A 14,461-nucleotide genomic window follows, 5' to 3' on the forward strand; every position below is an offset into this window, starting at 1 on the left:
TACATAATTTCCTCCTCCTCCCGAAGATTTTCATCGGCGTAGGAGCAGGAGGAAATTCCGGGCACCCCTTCTGCTCCAGAAGAAGGGAGTCTGCTGGGAGCCTGCCTCGAAGGACCAGGAGAGACCGAGCACCCCTCCTGCTCCCAACTTTGGTGTCGGGGGTGGGCTGTGCCAGCTTGGAGGGGGGCCGTGCCAGTTGGGGGGGGGGAGTGCCATGCTGCTTTTCTTTTTTTTTTCGTTTTAACACAGATGGCAGGATGGAGTTGGCATCCCTCCTGCTTTTTCTCCGGGGTGGGAGGAGGGGTACGGTAGAGCAGAGCAGGGCAGGCAGGAGAGATCGCGGCCTACTTTAAAACTACAGGCTTGCACTGCAGGGAACGGCGGCGGAGAGCAGGAGAGTCCAGGAGCAGGCAAGAGAGATCTGGGCTGGGCTGAGCCCTGACAGCAGTGACAGGAGGCTGCTTCTCCTGTCAGTACTGTCAGGGTGTGCGCATGAGCGGTATTCGCTCTGGTAGGGGGCGTGTAGGGGGCATCCTAATGATTGTCTCCATTTGCTTGCAGGCCTTTACTGAATCAGTCGGCCGGCATGCATTAGGAAACGGATCGTGCACGGTTTGGAGGTTAAGTGAATCCTGCCCTAACTTAGGTGCTCTCATTTAGGCCAAGAAAACCCTAGCATAAATAGGAGTGCGCCTAAGGTTTCAACACCTACTGATGCCTAAGACTGCATACACGCTGCTAGGCGCAATTCTATACATGGTGTCTACATAGAGGATGATTGACAATTACGCTCAAAGTGCCTACAATTTAAGTATCAATTAGAATCAGGACCTTACTGCCTGCAAAGTAGGTGGTGGTAAGGGCTTATCCCGGTCTCATCTTCTAAGCACCTTCCAGAGGGCGTGATAGGACAAGGTACGGTATTGGAGTTCAAGAAGGGTTTGGACAATTTTCTGAAGGAAAAGGGGATAGAAGGGTATAGATAGAGGGTTAAATACAGGTTTCTGGACCTGATGGGCCGCCGCGTGAGCGGACTGCTAGTTATGATGGATCTCTGATCTGACCCAGCAGAGGCACTGCTTATGTTCTTATGTGCTAATTTTTGTTAATGACCATACTAATCACAGCATTAGCACATGGCCACTAAATCAGAAAATAGAAAATCATCCATTTTCCATCAACGTCAAAAAGTGGCTTGTAAAAGACCCCCATAAGTGCATGAAAAGGCCACTTTATGCCATAGCTTTGTCAAAGAGTCCCATAATCAATTATTTTCAGACATTCAGGCCCTGCTTCTACAAAAAGCGCCTGCCATTAGGTGCTAAGCTGATCTAGGAGCCTAACTTAATTTTTAATTGGTTCAATCAGCGCTGTTAATTGAACAGTGCTATTAAAAACCAATTAAAAATTAAATTTGGGGGTAGGCACCTACCTGAAAATTAAGAATGGTTAAAGGGTGGAGTTTGGGCGTGTATTGTGTTAGGCACTGCTATTTTAGGCCAAGATAACCCTGGCTTAATATACCAGCACCGTCAACTGGTGCCTAATTTGAATTAGGTGCCATTAGGCACAATTCAATAAACGACACCCAGCTCTGAATGACATGTGGAAGATGCCATTTCCGTATGTGCCTACCAATCTAAGCACCGTTTATAGAATCAAGCCCTAAGTAATTTTTAGTTTTTGGTTCCTCAGAACTTGTAGCCAATGAAACTTTTTTAAAAAAGTAGCTGGCTATCTCTCATCAATCCAAACTAGATTTGTATATTTTTCTGTAGCATTTTTCAATAATAGCAACCATAATAATCCATTCAAAAATAAACTCTTGTAAATTTTCAATGGATAAATTCAAAAATCTTATCTTGGTGAAATGCAAGAACCCTACATGAATTCATATTTCGTCACAGGCAACTGTGTATTCCATAAAATACCAAATATGTGCATAAAATACATGTACATTTTTACACCAAATGTAAACTTGTGTGTGACCGCAGGAGTGAGAAAGCTAGAAAGGGTTTGGAGGAAATCACAAACCCAGACAACTACATTCGATGGAGAGGAGAAGTGAATCTGTCCAAAAAAGCCATAGCCATAGCTAAAAGGCTCTACTCTGAAAAACTGATTAATCGCTCAGAAAACTCTACTAAAGGCCTCTTTAAAGTTTTCACATCCCTCATATCCACAAAAGAACAGCTGACCCCAGTATGCAACAAAAGGATGCCAAAAGTCTGGCCACCTACTTCTAGCACTAAATAAAAACAGTCAGGGACTCTTTTAAACAAAGCTTGGATCAAAATGATGACCTGGATCACCAAGCAGTAGACATCTACACAGGCATCCCAGCAGACAGAGGCTGGGACGAATTCCAACCAACCATCCTAAGCGCAGTCTTAGATCTACTGAACAGACTATCATAAGAACATAAGAATTGCCTCTGCTGGGTCAGACCAGTGGTCCATCATGCCCAGCAGTCCGCTCACGCGGCACCCTCTGGTCAAAGACCAGCGCCCTTACCAAGACTAGCCCTACCAGTGCCCGTTCTTGTTCAGCAGGAACTTGTCTAACTTTGTCTTGAATCCCTGGAGGGTGTTTTCCCCTATAACAGCCTCCAGAAGAAACGATGCTGCCTAGATGTCAGTCCATCGTATCTGCTAGCCCATGCACCAACCACATTTGCCCAAAGGCTCACCAACCTCAGCTTAGCACAGGGCAAATACCCAAAATCCTTATCCACCATCACCCTGACACCAATCCCGAAAGTGACAGGAACAGGTCGCACTAAACCTGAACATTTTAGGCCAGTAGTGGGAATCCCGTGACCTGCAAAACTGATCGAATTCTGTGTCAACACACAATTAGCAGAATTTCTACAGAGAACGGAAGTGCTACACCACACACAACATGGCTTCGGATCCTTGCAAAGCACAAAGTCACTGACCTTGAAGCCCAAGGCATATCTAAGCAAGGACACACATTCAATTCTTTTACAGTTCAACATTTTGGCAGCATTCGATACCGTGGACCACTCACTTCAGTGAGCTAGGCATAAGAGGCACGGTATTGAACTGGTTCACAGAATTCCTCTCCATCAGAACCTACAAGGTGAGAAAGGATGATGACAGGTCACAATGTGGAAGGCACAATGTGGTGTCCCAGAAGGCTCACCATTGTCCCTCTCTCTGTTCAATATATACCTGAGTGCCCTAAGCAGGAAAATCACAGACCCCATAACCCACGTGCTCTCATACACAGATTATATCTTTATACTGACCCCTGTTATAAATGTATAGTTTCCTATGGGATGATCAAATATATATTCGTGGTACCTTCCCATTTAGAAATGTTCTTGAAAGATAAACCTTTGATAGAAGTTGTGGAGACTAATGTGATGATTGATGAAATGATAGAAAATAATGATTGGCATTTTTTCTTTGAATTTGATTGCTTAATCCTCCTAAGAGCTGCACTAGCCTTGAAAATGTGGACTAACATATGATTTAAGGATATAAGTTTCCTGTTTTTTTCCTTTAATATTTTGATTTTTAGCTTGAATTCATATGTATGTAAATTTGTTATAGTTGTAACACATGGTTAAATAAATTTTAAAAAACCAAAACAATGTACATGTCCTGATCTTAAATCTCTTGTAAACCACAGTGAATCCTAGCGGAAAATTGCAGTAAAGAAGAAAATGTATGATATGGTATGATACTGGGTGGCTATAATATGATCTAAACTTTCCACAGACACAGTATATTACCCCATCTCTGCACATGGATAGGGTTGTACATGGTTAGGGTTACCAGATTTCCTCTTAAAAAAAAAAAAAGAGGACACTTGGCCCTGCCCTATCCTGTCCCAGCCCCTCCCTGCTCTGCCCCCAGCCCCACCCCACACAAACCTTGTCTCTTCTTCCCTGAACTCAGAGCTTCATCTGGAGGACCTCCGCGTATGCGTGAATGCAATGTGATAATGTCACATGCATGTGTGCATGAATGTGACATGATCATGTCGCAACTACGCACGCATGGAGGCCCTCCAGATGCGGCCCTGGGCTTGGGGCCTTCCAAAACCTGGACAAACTCCTGGGTTTTGGAAATCCCTCTGGGCATCTGGACAGGCTTCTAAAAAGAGGGCATGGCCAGGGTCTCCTGGACATCTGGTAACCCTAGCAAAGCAGGGCAAGTTGGAACTCCATGTCAGAGACAGCAGAGGATCCAGAGCAGTGCATAAGTAGAAGTCGGGTCCTCTGCTGACTTAACTAGATCCTGGAGGAGGTATACAGTGGATCCAGCAGATCTGGATATCCAGCTTTTGCCTGTTTTCTCCATCCATGTGCATCTCCTTCTTCTATTTCCTTCTGAATGTATTATGTATGTGACTCACTTGGTATGTCTGTAATCTCGGACACATTGACAACAGTGTCTGTGATTGAGATACCCACTGCCAGCTGGCTCCTGAGCACTTCTTTCTACCATGTCCCGCCTGTGTGGGAACAGGAAATTGTATCACAGGAAGTAGGATGCAGCAGAGAGAAGCGTTCAGAAGCCTGCTGGCAGTGGGTGTCTCAGTCACTGACACTACCAGCAATGAATCCGATGCTTGGAAGACCACAAGGGGGAGCCAGGGGGCGGGGGCAGACTAGAGAGGAAGTCCTTGGAGAAAAGGAGCCCACAGTGGGTGGGCCTACGGGCGGCTTGGCTCAATTTTTAAAAACCTGGACAAACAAATAGAAATTCCCCCAGTTTTAAAAAAACGTCCGGACACCCTGACAATCCTCTAAAATGAGGACATGTCCAGGGAAATCCAGACATATGGTAACCCTATACATGTCTGAGCATGGGATATGCTGTTCTATAGAATCCCCCATCTGCCAGTGTTTGGTTAGAGAAATCATTACATTAGTCAGTTTCGTTCTTTTCTTTCAGACCAGTGGGGAGAAGCAACATTCATTTGCATCAATGATGGGATGTTGGGAAGGCGGTGATTAAAACTGTGCTGCCATTTTATTTACAAATCCTACACAAAGCTTCCATAAAAGATGGTGATGTCAGGAATGAGCCCAAGAACCCTGGTGTAATTACAGATTAATTACAGACTTCAAGGCAAAGACACAGTTATTGCTGGATGCTGAGAAGAGTTGTGGTGAGGGCTCCATTCCAGGCCCCAAAGCACAGTGATTGATCTTCATCTCAAGTTTCAAAATTAAAGAAAGTTTCTTGGCATGAAATTGAACATGTTCTACAAAAAAAATGCATAATGTGGTTTATTAAAAAAAAAGTAATACAATAGAACTACAAAGTACTGAGAAGAAATAAGAAAGACTATTCCCAAGATCTGATAGTCAGGATTGTCTCTGGTTAGGTCATATGATGTTTCTGGCCTGGTACCAGGGCACAATTTGGTGCTACAGGGGGGTCTTTTGTTAAAGATGAGTCCATTTCATATACCACATGACCCGTTTTATTTCATGGGCCCTGCTACAGATAACAAGTGCTCTTCTCTAGTAAAAGACCCCCGTGGTTTACAGTGTACATTTGTTTGAAGTGCAATAGGAAATTTTGTGGACATTTTCTATATCATTTTGCTTTTTGGGCTCGTTTTTGAATAGAACTGGCAGTCAAACTAACCCCCTCCATTACAAAGCCGCCCTAACGATTTTAGCGCAGGCCACCGCAGTAACAGCGCCGATGCTCACAGAATTCCTATGAGCGTCCGAGCTGTTACCGCCCCGGCCGGCGCTAAAAATGCTAGCATGGCTTTGTAAAGGAGGGAAGCTGGGCCTATTCTCCCTTGAAAAGAGGAGGCTGAGAGGAGACATGATCGAAACATTCAAGATAATGAAGGGAATAGACTTAGTAGATAAAGACAGGTTGTTCACCAAGGTAGAGAGAACGAGAGGGCACTCTCTGAAGTTAAAAGGGGATAGATTCCGTACAAACATAAGGAAGTTTTTCTTCACCCAGAGAATGATAGAAAACTGGAATGCTCTTCCGCAGTCTGTTATAAGGGAAAACATCCTCAAATGATTCAAGACAAGGTTGGACAAGTTCCTGCTGAACAAGAACAAACGCAGGTAGGGCTGGTCTCGGTTAGGGCACAGGTGGACCACTGGTCTGACCCAGCAGCGGCAATTCTTATGTTCTTATGGTATAAGAAGCTCTCTCTCCTCATTCTGTTCAGCACCTCCTTTTTGGCTCCAAGTTTATTTCTAAATTTACTCTCCCACCTATCAACGGGTATGTCTAGGCAGTTTACAGTCTATAAAAGGGGTTAGTTTCTTGAGTAAACACGATAATGATAGTGTGGGAAAGAAGGGAGAAATAGAATTTCAAAAATGATAGCAGGGAGGGGAACATAATTAGAGAAAGGACTGTGCTACAGTCTCACTACTAGCTTGCCACATGCAAAAGGATTAAGAATATGCCTCAGAAAACAGGAAAAGTTTTTAGGTCACATTTTGAACTGATATACGGAGATTTGTAGGGTTCAGGGTTTCAGCAACTGTTTTAATGAAGTAGGAAGGAATGATGTCTTGTGCAGGTTTCAATGAAGCAGAAGCAATCACCAATCGATAACATCCTACAGCTTACATGCATTCTACAAACTGAATATCATAATGCACATCGAAGTCTCCCAGTATTATCAAATTCGAAAATGTCAATGAAACATTTCCAGTAACTCCACAGCTGCACAAATATTACTACAAAGCCTGATAAACCACATCTCATTTCATTACAAGACACATCACTTCCCCTCACAAAAAGAGAACATAAGAACATAAGAAGTTGCCTCCGCTGAGGCAGACCAGAGGTCCATCTCGCCCAGCGGTCCGCTCCCGCGAAGGCCCATCAGGCCCACTGCCTGAACAGTGGTCTCTGACTAATTTTATAAATTACCTCTAATCCTATCCCTATAACCTTACCTCTACTCTTATCTGTAACCTTCTATCCCTTTGTCCTCCAGGTACCTGTCCAGACCTTCTTTGAAGCCCTGTAGCCTGCTTTTGCTTATCACATCCTCCGGTAGCACGTTCCATGTATCCACCACCCTCTGGGTGAAAAAGAATTTCCTGGCGTTTGTTCTAAACCTCTCCAGTTAATAATTGTAGACCCTTTCTAAATATCACAACCAACTCATCCCTTCTTAAATCATGATGATTTTATTATTTTTTTTTTTGGGGGGGGGGTGTTTTTTTTGTGTCCCTGTTTTAGAAATGTATTATTATGTATGTTTTATTAGAAACTGCAGAGAATTTTGGATCGTGCAGTATATACTGTAAATACATAAATAAATAATAATATAAATAAAAGCCTGTGAATTAATGAAACACTTAGGGCTCCTTTTATGAAGATGCGCACGGTAGCACACGGTAGCCGAAAATCTACCGCCTAAAAAGGAGGCGGTAGTGGCTAGTGCCCTCGGGAATTTAATGCGTGCTATTACATGCGTTAAGGCCCTAGCGCACCTTTGTAAAAGGAGCTCTTAAAATCCTTTCGATCGCCTGGATCTTTGTATAGCTACTTGCCCCAAGGGATAAGCAGTGACTTTTCCCATGCCTAACGGTTTGTGAACTCACCTCCAGGAATTTGTCCAAACCTGTTTTTAAACACGGTTACATGAACTGCATTCTCGTACTAAATCCTCTGGCAATGAGTTCCAGAGGTGAACTACGAAAGAATATTGTCTTTTATTTGTTTGAAATGTATTACTATTATGTGGTATAAGAGTTATGCTGTCAGGCTCTCAAGCTCTCTGAATCTTACAGTCACATTGCAGATAAAGCAGATCTATGCTTTGGCTGTTAGCTGTTATTTCTGGTTAGGGATGAAGTGTTACTTGAGGCACTTACAGTGAGGAGTGATTTTGGAATGTGAGGACAGTGCTAGGCAGACTTTTATGGTCTGTGTCCCACAAATAACAAGATAAGTTTAGGTAAGCTGGAGTGGGCTTCCACGGCAATTCTAGTAATTGGAACCTAAGGAGAGTGCCAGATGGACATTCACAGTCTATGTCCTAGAAATGCCAAAGAAAGACAATTTAATCATGAATTAATAATGTGTGACTGTTGGGACGACTGGATTGACTATTTAAGACTTTATCTGCCGTCATTTACTAAGTAACCATGTTACTCTTTCCAGATGAGTTAGAGAATACTGTTGGTTTCAAAATGATTTCTAACCAGGGCTAGGATTAAAGTACAGACAAACTAGGCAACTACCTAGGTCCCAAATCTCTAGGAGAGGCCATCTCAGATATAATTCAATGGCTCTCAAGGTCAGGGCAGGAATAAAGCATATACAAACTAGTCCTGTGCCCAGGGTCTAAAGATTTAGGGGAGGCTCATTCAATTATGATAATTCACTAGCTCCAACTAGAGTTTTGCCCTGGTAAATCAGCTGCTAGTAGAAACCATAGTTTGGGGGGAGGGGAGTATGGATAAATCCTGACCCTCCACAAATTACTCCAAAAGACACTCCAGGGGTACAGTTCAAATACATTTATTGAAAAGAAAATTAACACATGTGATATTGGTAGGACCCAACATGGGATCGTGTTTTGCTGGAGTGACTATCTGCCTCAGGGGATATAAAATCTATTAAAGAGGAAGAGTCACTAAAACGATGGTGATTCAAGTCAATTATAACTGATAACAGTATAACTGAAAGCTCTGCTCTATTGTGCAGCCTAAATCCTAGAGTGCAGAATTTAGACTGTGCAATATAGCACCATCATTTTAGCAACTTTTCCTCTTTAAATCTAATGGATAATCTCCTCTGGTCGCAATCTCTTGCACAATAATATCAATCACATCTTTCAGCTCCTCCTCCTTCACCAATGGAGTTTATTGCCCTCTTCAGTTTGTACCAAAGCAATCGATATCCACTCTAAGAAAGCAGAAGGAAGGGTATGAGGAACCTCCCTGAAGAAACCAATACTTTTCTGTTCAGCTCTGTAACTCATGAAAAAGAACAATAATTACTATGAACTAATAACATAGGCGTATCAACGAACCACCCTGCTGTATGCAACTAACACAAACACATATGAGCTCAGGAACTCAACAAACTTACTGCTTATTGCTTTATCAGCCATATATGATTACATGTTCATCCAACTGACAAGAGAAAAGCTCCGGTTCTGCACTGTATATTTGTCTAAGGCAGTAAGCAAGCATATAGAAAACTGACAGAGCAGGCTATACAGACTCCTATGTCCTTTAACAGAAAGAAGATTATCCACGTAAGAAACTAATCTTCCATTCTGTAGCAAGGAATTATGAGTCTATACTCTAGGTGATGTATCAACGCAGCGGCAGACGCCTAGGGTGGGACTAATGAGCCTGACCACAAGACCAAGGACTCAAAAGCAGCATCCTCCTAAGCTGTCACATCCACACTGTAGAATCTTGAAAAGGTATGGAGAGTAGACCAAGTTGCTGCTCTACAGATCTCTTCAGACGGCACTGGCCTGGTCTCTGCCCAGGAGTTTTGAGAGAAATAGGCAGCTCTTTGCCACAGGCAACGTACGTTGACAAAACTTCCATACAAATACATCTGACGATAGATGCCTTGGAAGCTGATCTGCCTCATCTCGACTGAGAGGAAGATTCCCAAAACTCGTCAGTAAAATCTGGTGAGTCAATGTAGTGCCCATAGTGGGAGTGACTTTTATTTTACGGGCAATTCTATGCATGCTATTAGTACAGAGAATCGCCGGTAAAGAGTGGGAGGAACTGTGTCTAGCGATTGCTCAGAAGAGCTTCCTGATTCTGCTCTTCGGCTGTAGAAGCGATTCACCTTTGTGTTCTTGGCTAAAACCATCAAGTCCATTGCTGGACTTCCTCAGCGTTGCACAAAGCTCTTCGAGACGGTGACCATTCTCCCAGATCTAGTGTGCCGACTGAGAAAGTCAGCCTGCACGTGTTCCACTCCTGCTACATGGACTGTGAAGACTGCCTGAAGATGAGCTTTCACCCACCATCAGAGCCTCCTTGTCTGTTAACATATGTTACCACGGTGGCACTCTGACTGCTTTGCCTTCCAGATCTTTTTCCAGTGTTCTTAATGCTAGCCGAATGGCTCACAATTCCAGACAATTTATGGACCATTTTCTCTGATGGAGAGACTATTCATATTGAGTTCCACATGAAAAATCATATGGGTATCTACACAAGTCAGATAGGCAATTTTGGTCTTTAATTTCCATCAATCACTATGTATCACAACTATGGTATAATATAAGTCACTTCCCTTTCTGTTGAAGTTCATTTGCATGTGAAAGAAAATAGAATCAGAGACCAGAAAAGAGGGGAAGGGCTCCTTCTTCATTTTCACACAGATTCTGCACCTGTGGTTTTGATTTTTATTTACTTGATATTCTGCTTCCCATCTGAGCATTGAAGGGGCATACAATCCAAAAATATATTTAACATAATAAAAACATAGGGTTACCATATGGCTCCAGAAAAAGGAGGACAGATTGAGACATCCGGGTTTTACTTCCATTGCTTTCTTTTTTTATTTTTTTTTATTTCTGATTTTACATTAAATTTCAAAAGAATAAATCTTGCACCATTAAACACAGGGAGGAAAATCAATTCAAGGCATCAGAAATCAAACTTACATCAATCAATCATAAAAATCCCTTTCTTAGACCACAATCTTGGGTGAGTGGTCATATTATATGAGAGATATAAAAGGAAATTTAATTAAATCACTGACAAAAATTAAGAAAGGCTTAATGTATCAAACTGCTTTACTTCAACACCCTTCTAAAGTCATTCCTTGATGATCTTTTTAACTTCTATAAATTCCTTCAGGTGGGTCTGGAGAAAAAAAGGTATACATGACTCCTAGGTACCTGACCAAGCACTTGCAGGGGTACGCCAATAGGAATGTAGCACCTAATTTAATTGTTTCTTGGTGCAAAGAAAGAAATTATTTCCTCCTTTCTTGAGTAGTCTTAGCTATGTCAGGGTATATCCATATTTTCTGTTCCCCAAATAATTTTTGAGAATTTTTAAAATATAGTTTCAAGATCATATTAACATCCTGCTCAAATACGAATGAGACCAAAAGCGTTGCTCTATCAGTGTCAGCTGTTATTGTTTGTTCAAGAAGAGCAGTCACATTAGCAAAATCTATCTCATTGTTCTTTTTTTCTTTTTCTTTTTCGGGAATTTTTTTAATAGGCAAAAAATAAATCTTATTTATTGGAGGAATACCCTTTGAAGAAATTCTTAAATTTTCAATGAAATACCATTTTAATAAGTCGAAAGGTAACACGCCCAGAATTAATGGAAAATTTAGGAAACGAAGATTCAAGCGTCTATTAAAATTCTCAAATTGTTCCAGTTTCCTATGTATTGAAGAATTGTCTTTAATTGATGCTATCTTGAACTGCTGCAAATGGTGTATTTCTTCCTGCATTTGCTTAGTTTGGCCTGAAAAATCAATTTCATTAATTCCACTGTTTTAGTTAGGGAGTCAAGTTTATCTGTTATTTTAGTTACCTCTTCTGTAGATTTAGTCATTTTATTCTCCATACGCTGGAGGAGAAGCCATATGTTAGTCAAGGAGGCCTCCGTGGGAGAGGACGAGAATTCCCCTTTCTTGCTTGCAGACATCAGCTGTTCTGCCGTGGACGTCGTGCCCTTGCTAGGAGACAAGTTCAAGTTCAAGTTCACTTTATTTTGATGAATCGCCTATTTAAAACATTCTAAGCGATGTACAATTAAAAACAAATTATAAGAGAACATACAATCATATTAGTAATACATTAATAACAGCAAAATAAAAAAAATAAAAATCTGTTAAATAATTACATAAAACAGAAAAGATCTCTATACATAATGTTAAAAACAAACATGAAAAGAGGGAAAGGGGGGAAAAAGTTACAAATTTTTCTCTTGGTGGAGGAAAAAACATATATTAGGGAAAAAAAACAAAGGGAGGGGAAGAAAATAGAAGAAAAGAAAAAAAAAAAAAAAAGATGAATTAATCGATAAAGGCATCATTGAATAAGAAAGTTTTTAAAAGTTTTTTAAAAGAGACAAGATCTCTATCCTTTCTAATAAAAAGAGGCAGAGTGTTCCAGAGTTGGGGAGCTAAAACAGAGAACATATCGTTTCTCCTTGTTTCCACAATTTTTAAGGAAGGGACCAATAATAACTCTTGTTGTGACGATCGAAGGGATCGATTTGAATGATATGGAATAATCATTCTGGATATAAATTGAGGGGTATTATATAGTAGGACCTTAAAAACTAGAAATGCCATTTTAAATGTTATTCTATGATTAATATGTAGCCAGTGTGACCCATGCCTCCACTTCCGGGATCGTGTCTCCTGCCTCAGCGCCCCAGCAGTCGCTGGACACGGAGGATTAAGGGAACGCGGAGGAGAAAGCGATGTTTCCATGCCCGAAAAGGCGAAAGATTCCCTCACATCTCCACCCACCGCCGGGCTCTCCACTGCGAATTGCGCAGTTGTTGGAAGAGCCGCAAAGAAGCTATCCATTGTCTGCTGGACCGGGGTGGACGCCAGGGCCGGCGAGGTTATGGCCCTGATCACCCCGTTCCTCTTCGTATGGGGCATGAAGAAAAACCAGATAGAAATGTGTAATGAGGAAAGCAGAGGCAGTTAGATCTTTACTGCTTCTCACTGGGCTCCTCACCGCCACCATCTTGCCACTTGTCCCACCCACTTACATTGCTTTCAATGGAATTAAACCCCAGATGACTCTATCTGTCCTCCTTACTTTCATTGCTTTCAGTGGAAGTAAAACCCAGATGTCTCAATCTGTCCTCCTTTTTCTGGAGAAAACCAAAAAAACTCTATGGAGTGACGATGTTCCTAAATGGACTTTATTTGAAAGTGTCAAAGTTCCAAAGGTACATCGAAATCATCCACATAAAATAATTTCATCCACATAAGAATAAATCATCCACATAAAAGCCTTAAAGGACCTAGTCTGCTAGGAACCTAACACGGTCCGCGTTTCGACAAAAAGTCTTCTTCAGGGGTCCTATAAAGGTGAGTATGTGGGAAACAATTGTGTGGTGAGCCGGAAGTGAGACACTGCTTTGTGGATATTTTGGGGTCAATTCCTTTTGTTTTTCTCCTTTTTCTGGAGCCATATGGTAACCCTATTTACATCACAAAAATAATAGTAATAAAATCCCCAGCCCTCTCAGTGCCAGCCCTTCCCATCCCCACATAAAATAAACCATTACTTACTGATATTCAACCCTTCCTGCTTCCTTGAGGACTCTAATGATTCATGCATTAAAGCCACATTTTCTCTTTCCAGCCTGGGGCTGTTTCGCTTTACAGTCTGTCATTAACCAAAGACAGGTATTTAATCTTCCATGGAACTTGGCCTGGCTCTATTTGTATAATCAAATTTGTGACCCTGTGAGCACCTGTATAAAGTCTGTTTTCAGAAAAGAGGAGATGGACCGAGGACACTGGAAAGGCATCTGAATTTGAGAAACTGCAGCTGGGAATGGTGGATTTGAGGGACGCAGCAATAGATATTCAAGAATCCTGGGTTTGACTGCAGAAATTAAGGCCTTGGAAAGGAGAGGTTTGAGCTTGGAGGACTCTAGGTTTGCTCTCTGGCAGGTCTTCTTGTTTTAACTTTCTATTTTTAGTGCCTGAAATTCAAAATCTCACCTCAATGTGCCCTTTACCTTATCTGTCCTTCCAAAGGAACTCCCCCTCCCATCTTTCCAACTCCATGGGCCCTGGTAGCAAGAAAGAGAGAGCAAAAGGAACAGGAGATAAAGAAAAGGAACAGGGAAGGAAATTTTTCAGAAACAGGGAGAGGCTGAGAGAAAAAAAAGAATGTAAAACAGGAAGTGCAAATTGAAACACATGCAACTTGGAAACCTGAATCCTGGGAATTCCCCGGCCCATACCATATGTGTCATGGGATCAAAGATTAGTGTATCTGCTTGTACTTTCCTTTTCATATGACAGTTGAGAAAAACATTTGCCCAGCAATCCTACAGAACTAGGTGGGGGCAGCAGCAGGGGAGGAGATGTATTGACAACTGGCCTGTAGTGCAGAGAAGGTGCGAGCTGTGAAGGGAGGGTCTCTGGTGCATAGGGCATTACTGTACTACAGCAAAATTGGAGAGGACAGGAGAAGCTGAGGAAAGAAAAACCTTGTTGGCCAGGGTAGTACTGCAGCACAGCAGAGAGGAATGGAGGAACTAAAGGAGTGGGGCAAGCAGTGAGCTACAAAGGAAGGACATCTACTGGCATACAGAAGTACTGCAGCAAAACCGAAGGGGGCGGGAGGATGAGTGGAATGGGATGAAGAGGTGGACCTCTGCTGGCATATTGCAGTACTGCATCAGAATCCAGGGGAAATAAAAAGAAGTAAAAATACCACAAAGAAAATAGCCCTGTCCTGGAGAAACCAGGAAAAGTCACAGGTATGCAGTCAGGGC

General features: G+C 42.1%; 1 long non-coding RNA gene across 2 annotated transcripts; it reads right to left on the reverse strand.

Annotated features, from left to right (window-relative positions):
- Positions 1-4,992: 4,992 nt before the first annotated feature.
- On the reverse strand, positions 4,993-13,818 carry LOC117368975. Of its 2 annotated transcripts, none has more exons than XR_004541046.1 (3): positions 13,680-13,818; positions 11,516-11,660; positions 4,993-5,241 (listed from the first exon to the last, which is right to left on the reverse strand). It is a non-coding gene; the product is annotated as an uncharacterized LOC117368975 (long non-coding RNA). The 2 variants fall into 2 exon arrangements; XR_004541047.1 differs by having other exon boundaries at positions 13,697-13,816.
- Between the last annotated feature and the right edge of the window lie 643 nt (positions 13,819-14,461).

This window comes from Geotrypetes seraphini, chromosome 11 (assembly GCF_902459505.1).
Source record: "Geotrypetes seraphini chromosome 11, aGeoSer1.1, whole genome shotgun sequence".
NCBI classification, from domain to species: domain Eukaryota; kingdom Metazoa; phylum Chordata; class Amphibia; order Gymnophiona; family Dermophiidae; genus Geotrypetes; species Geotrypetes seraphini.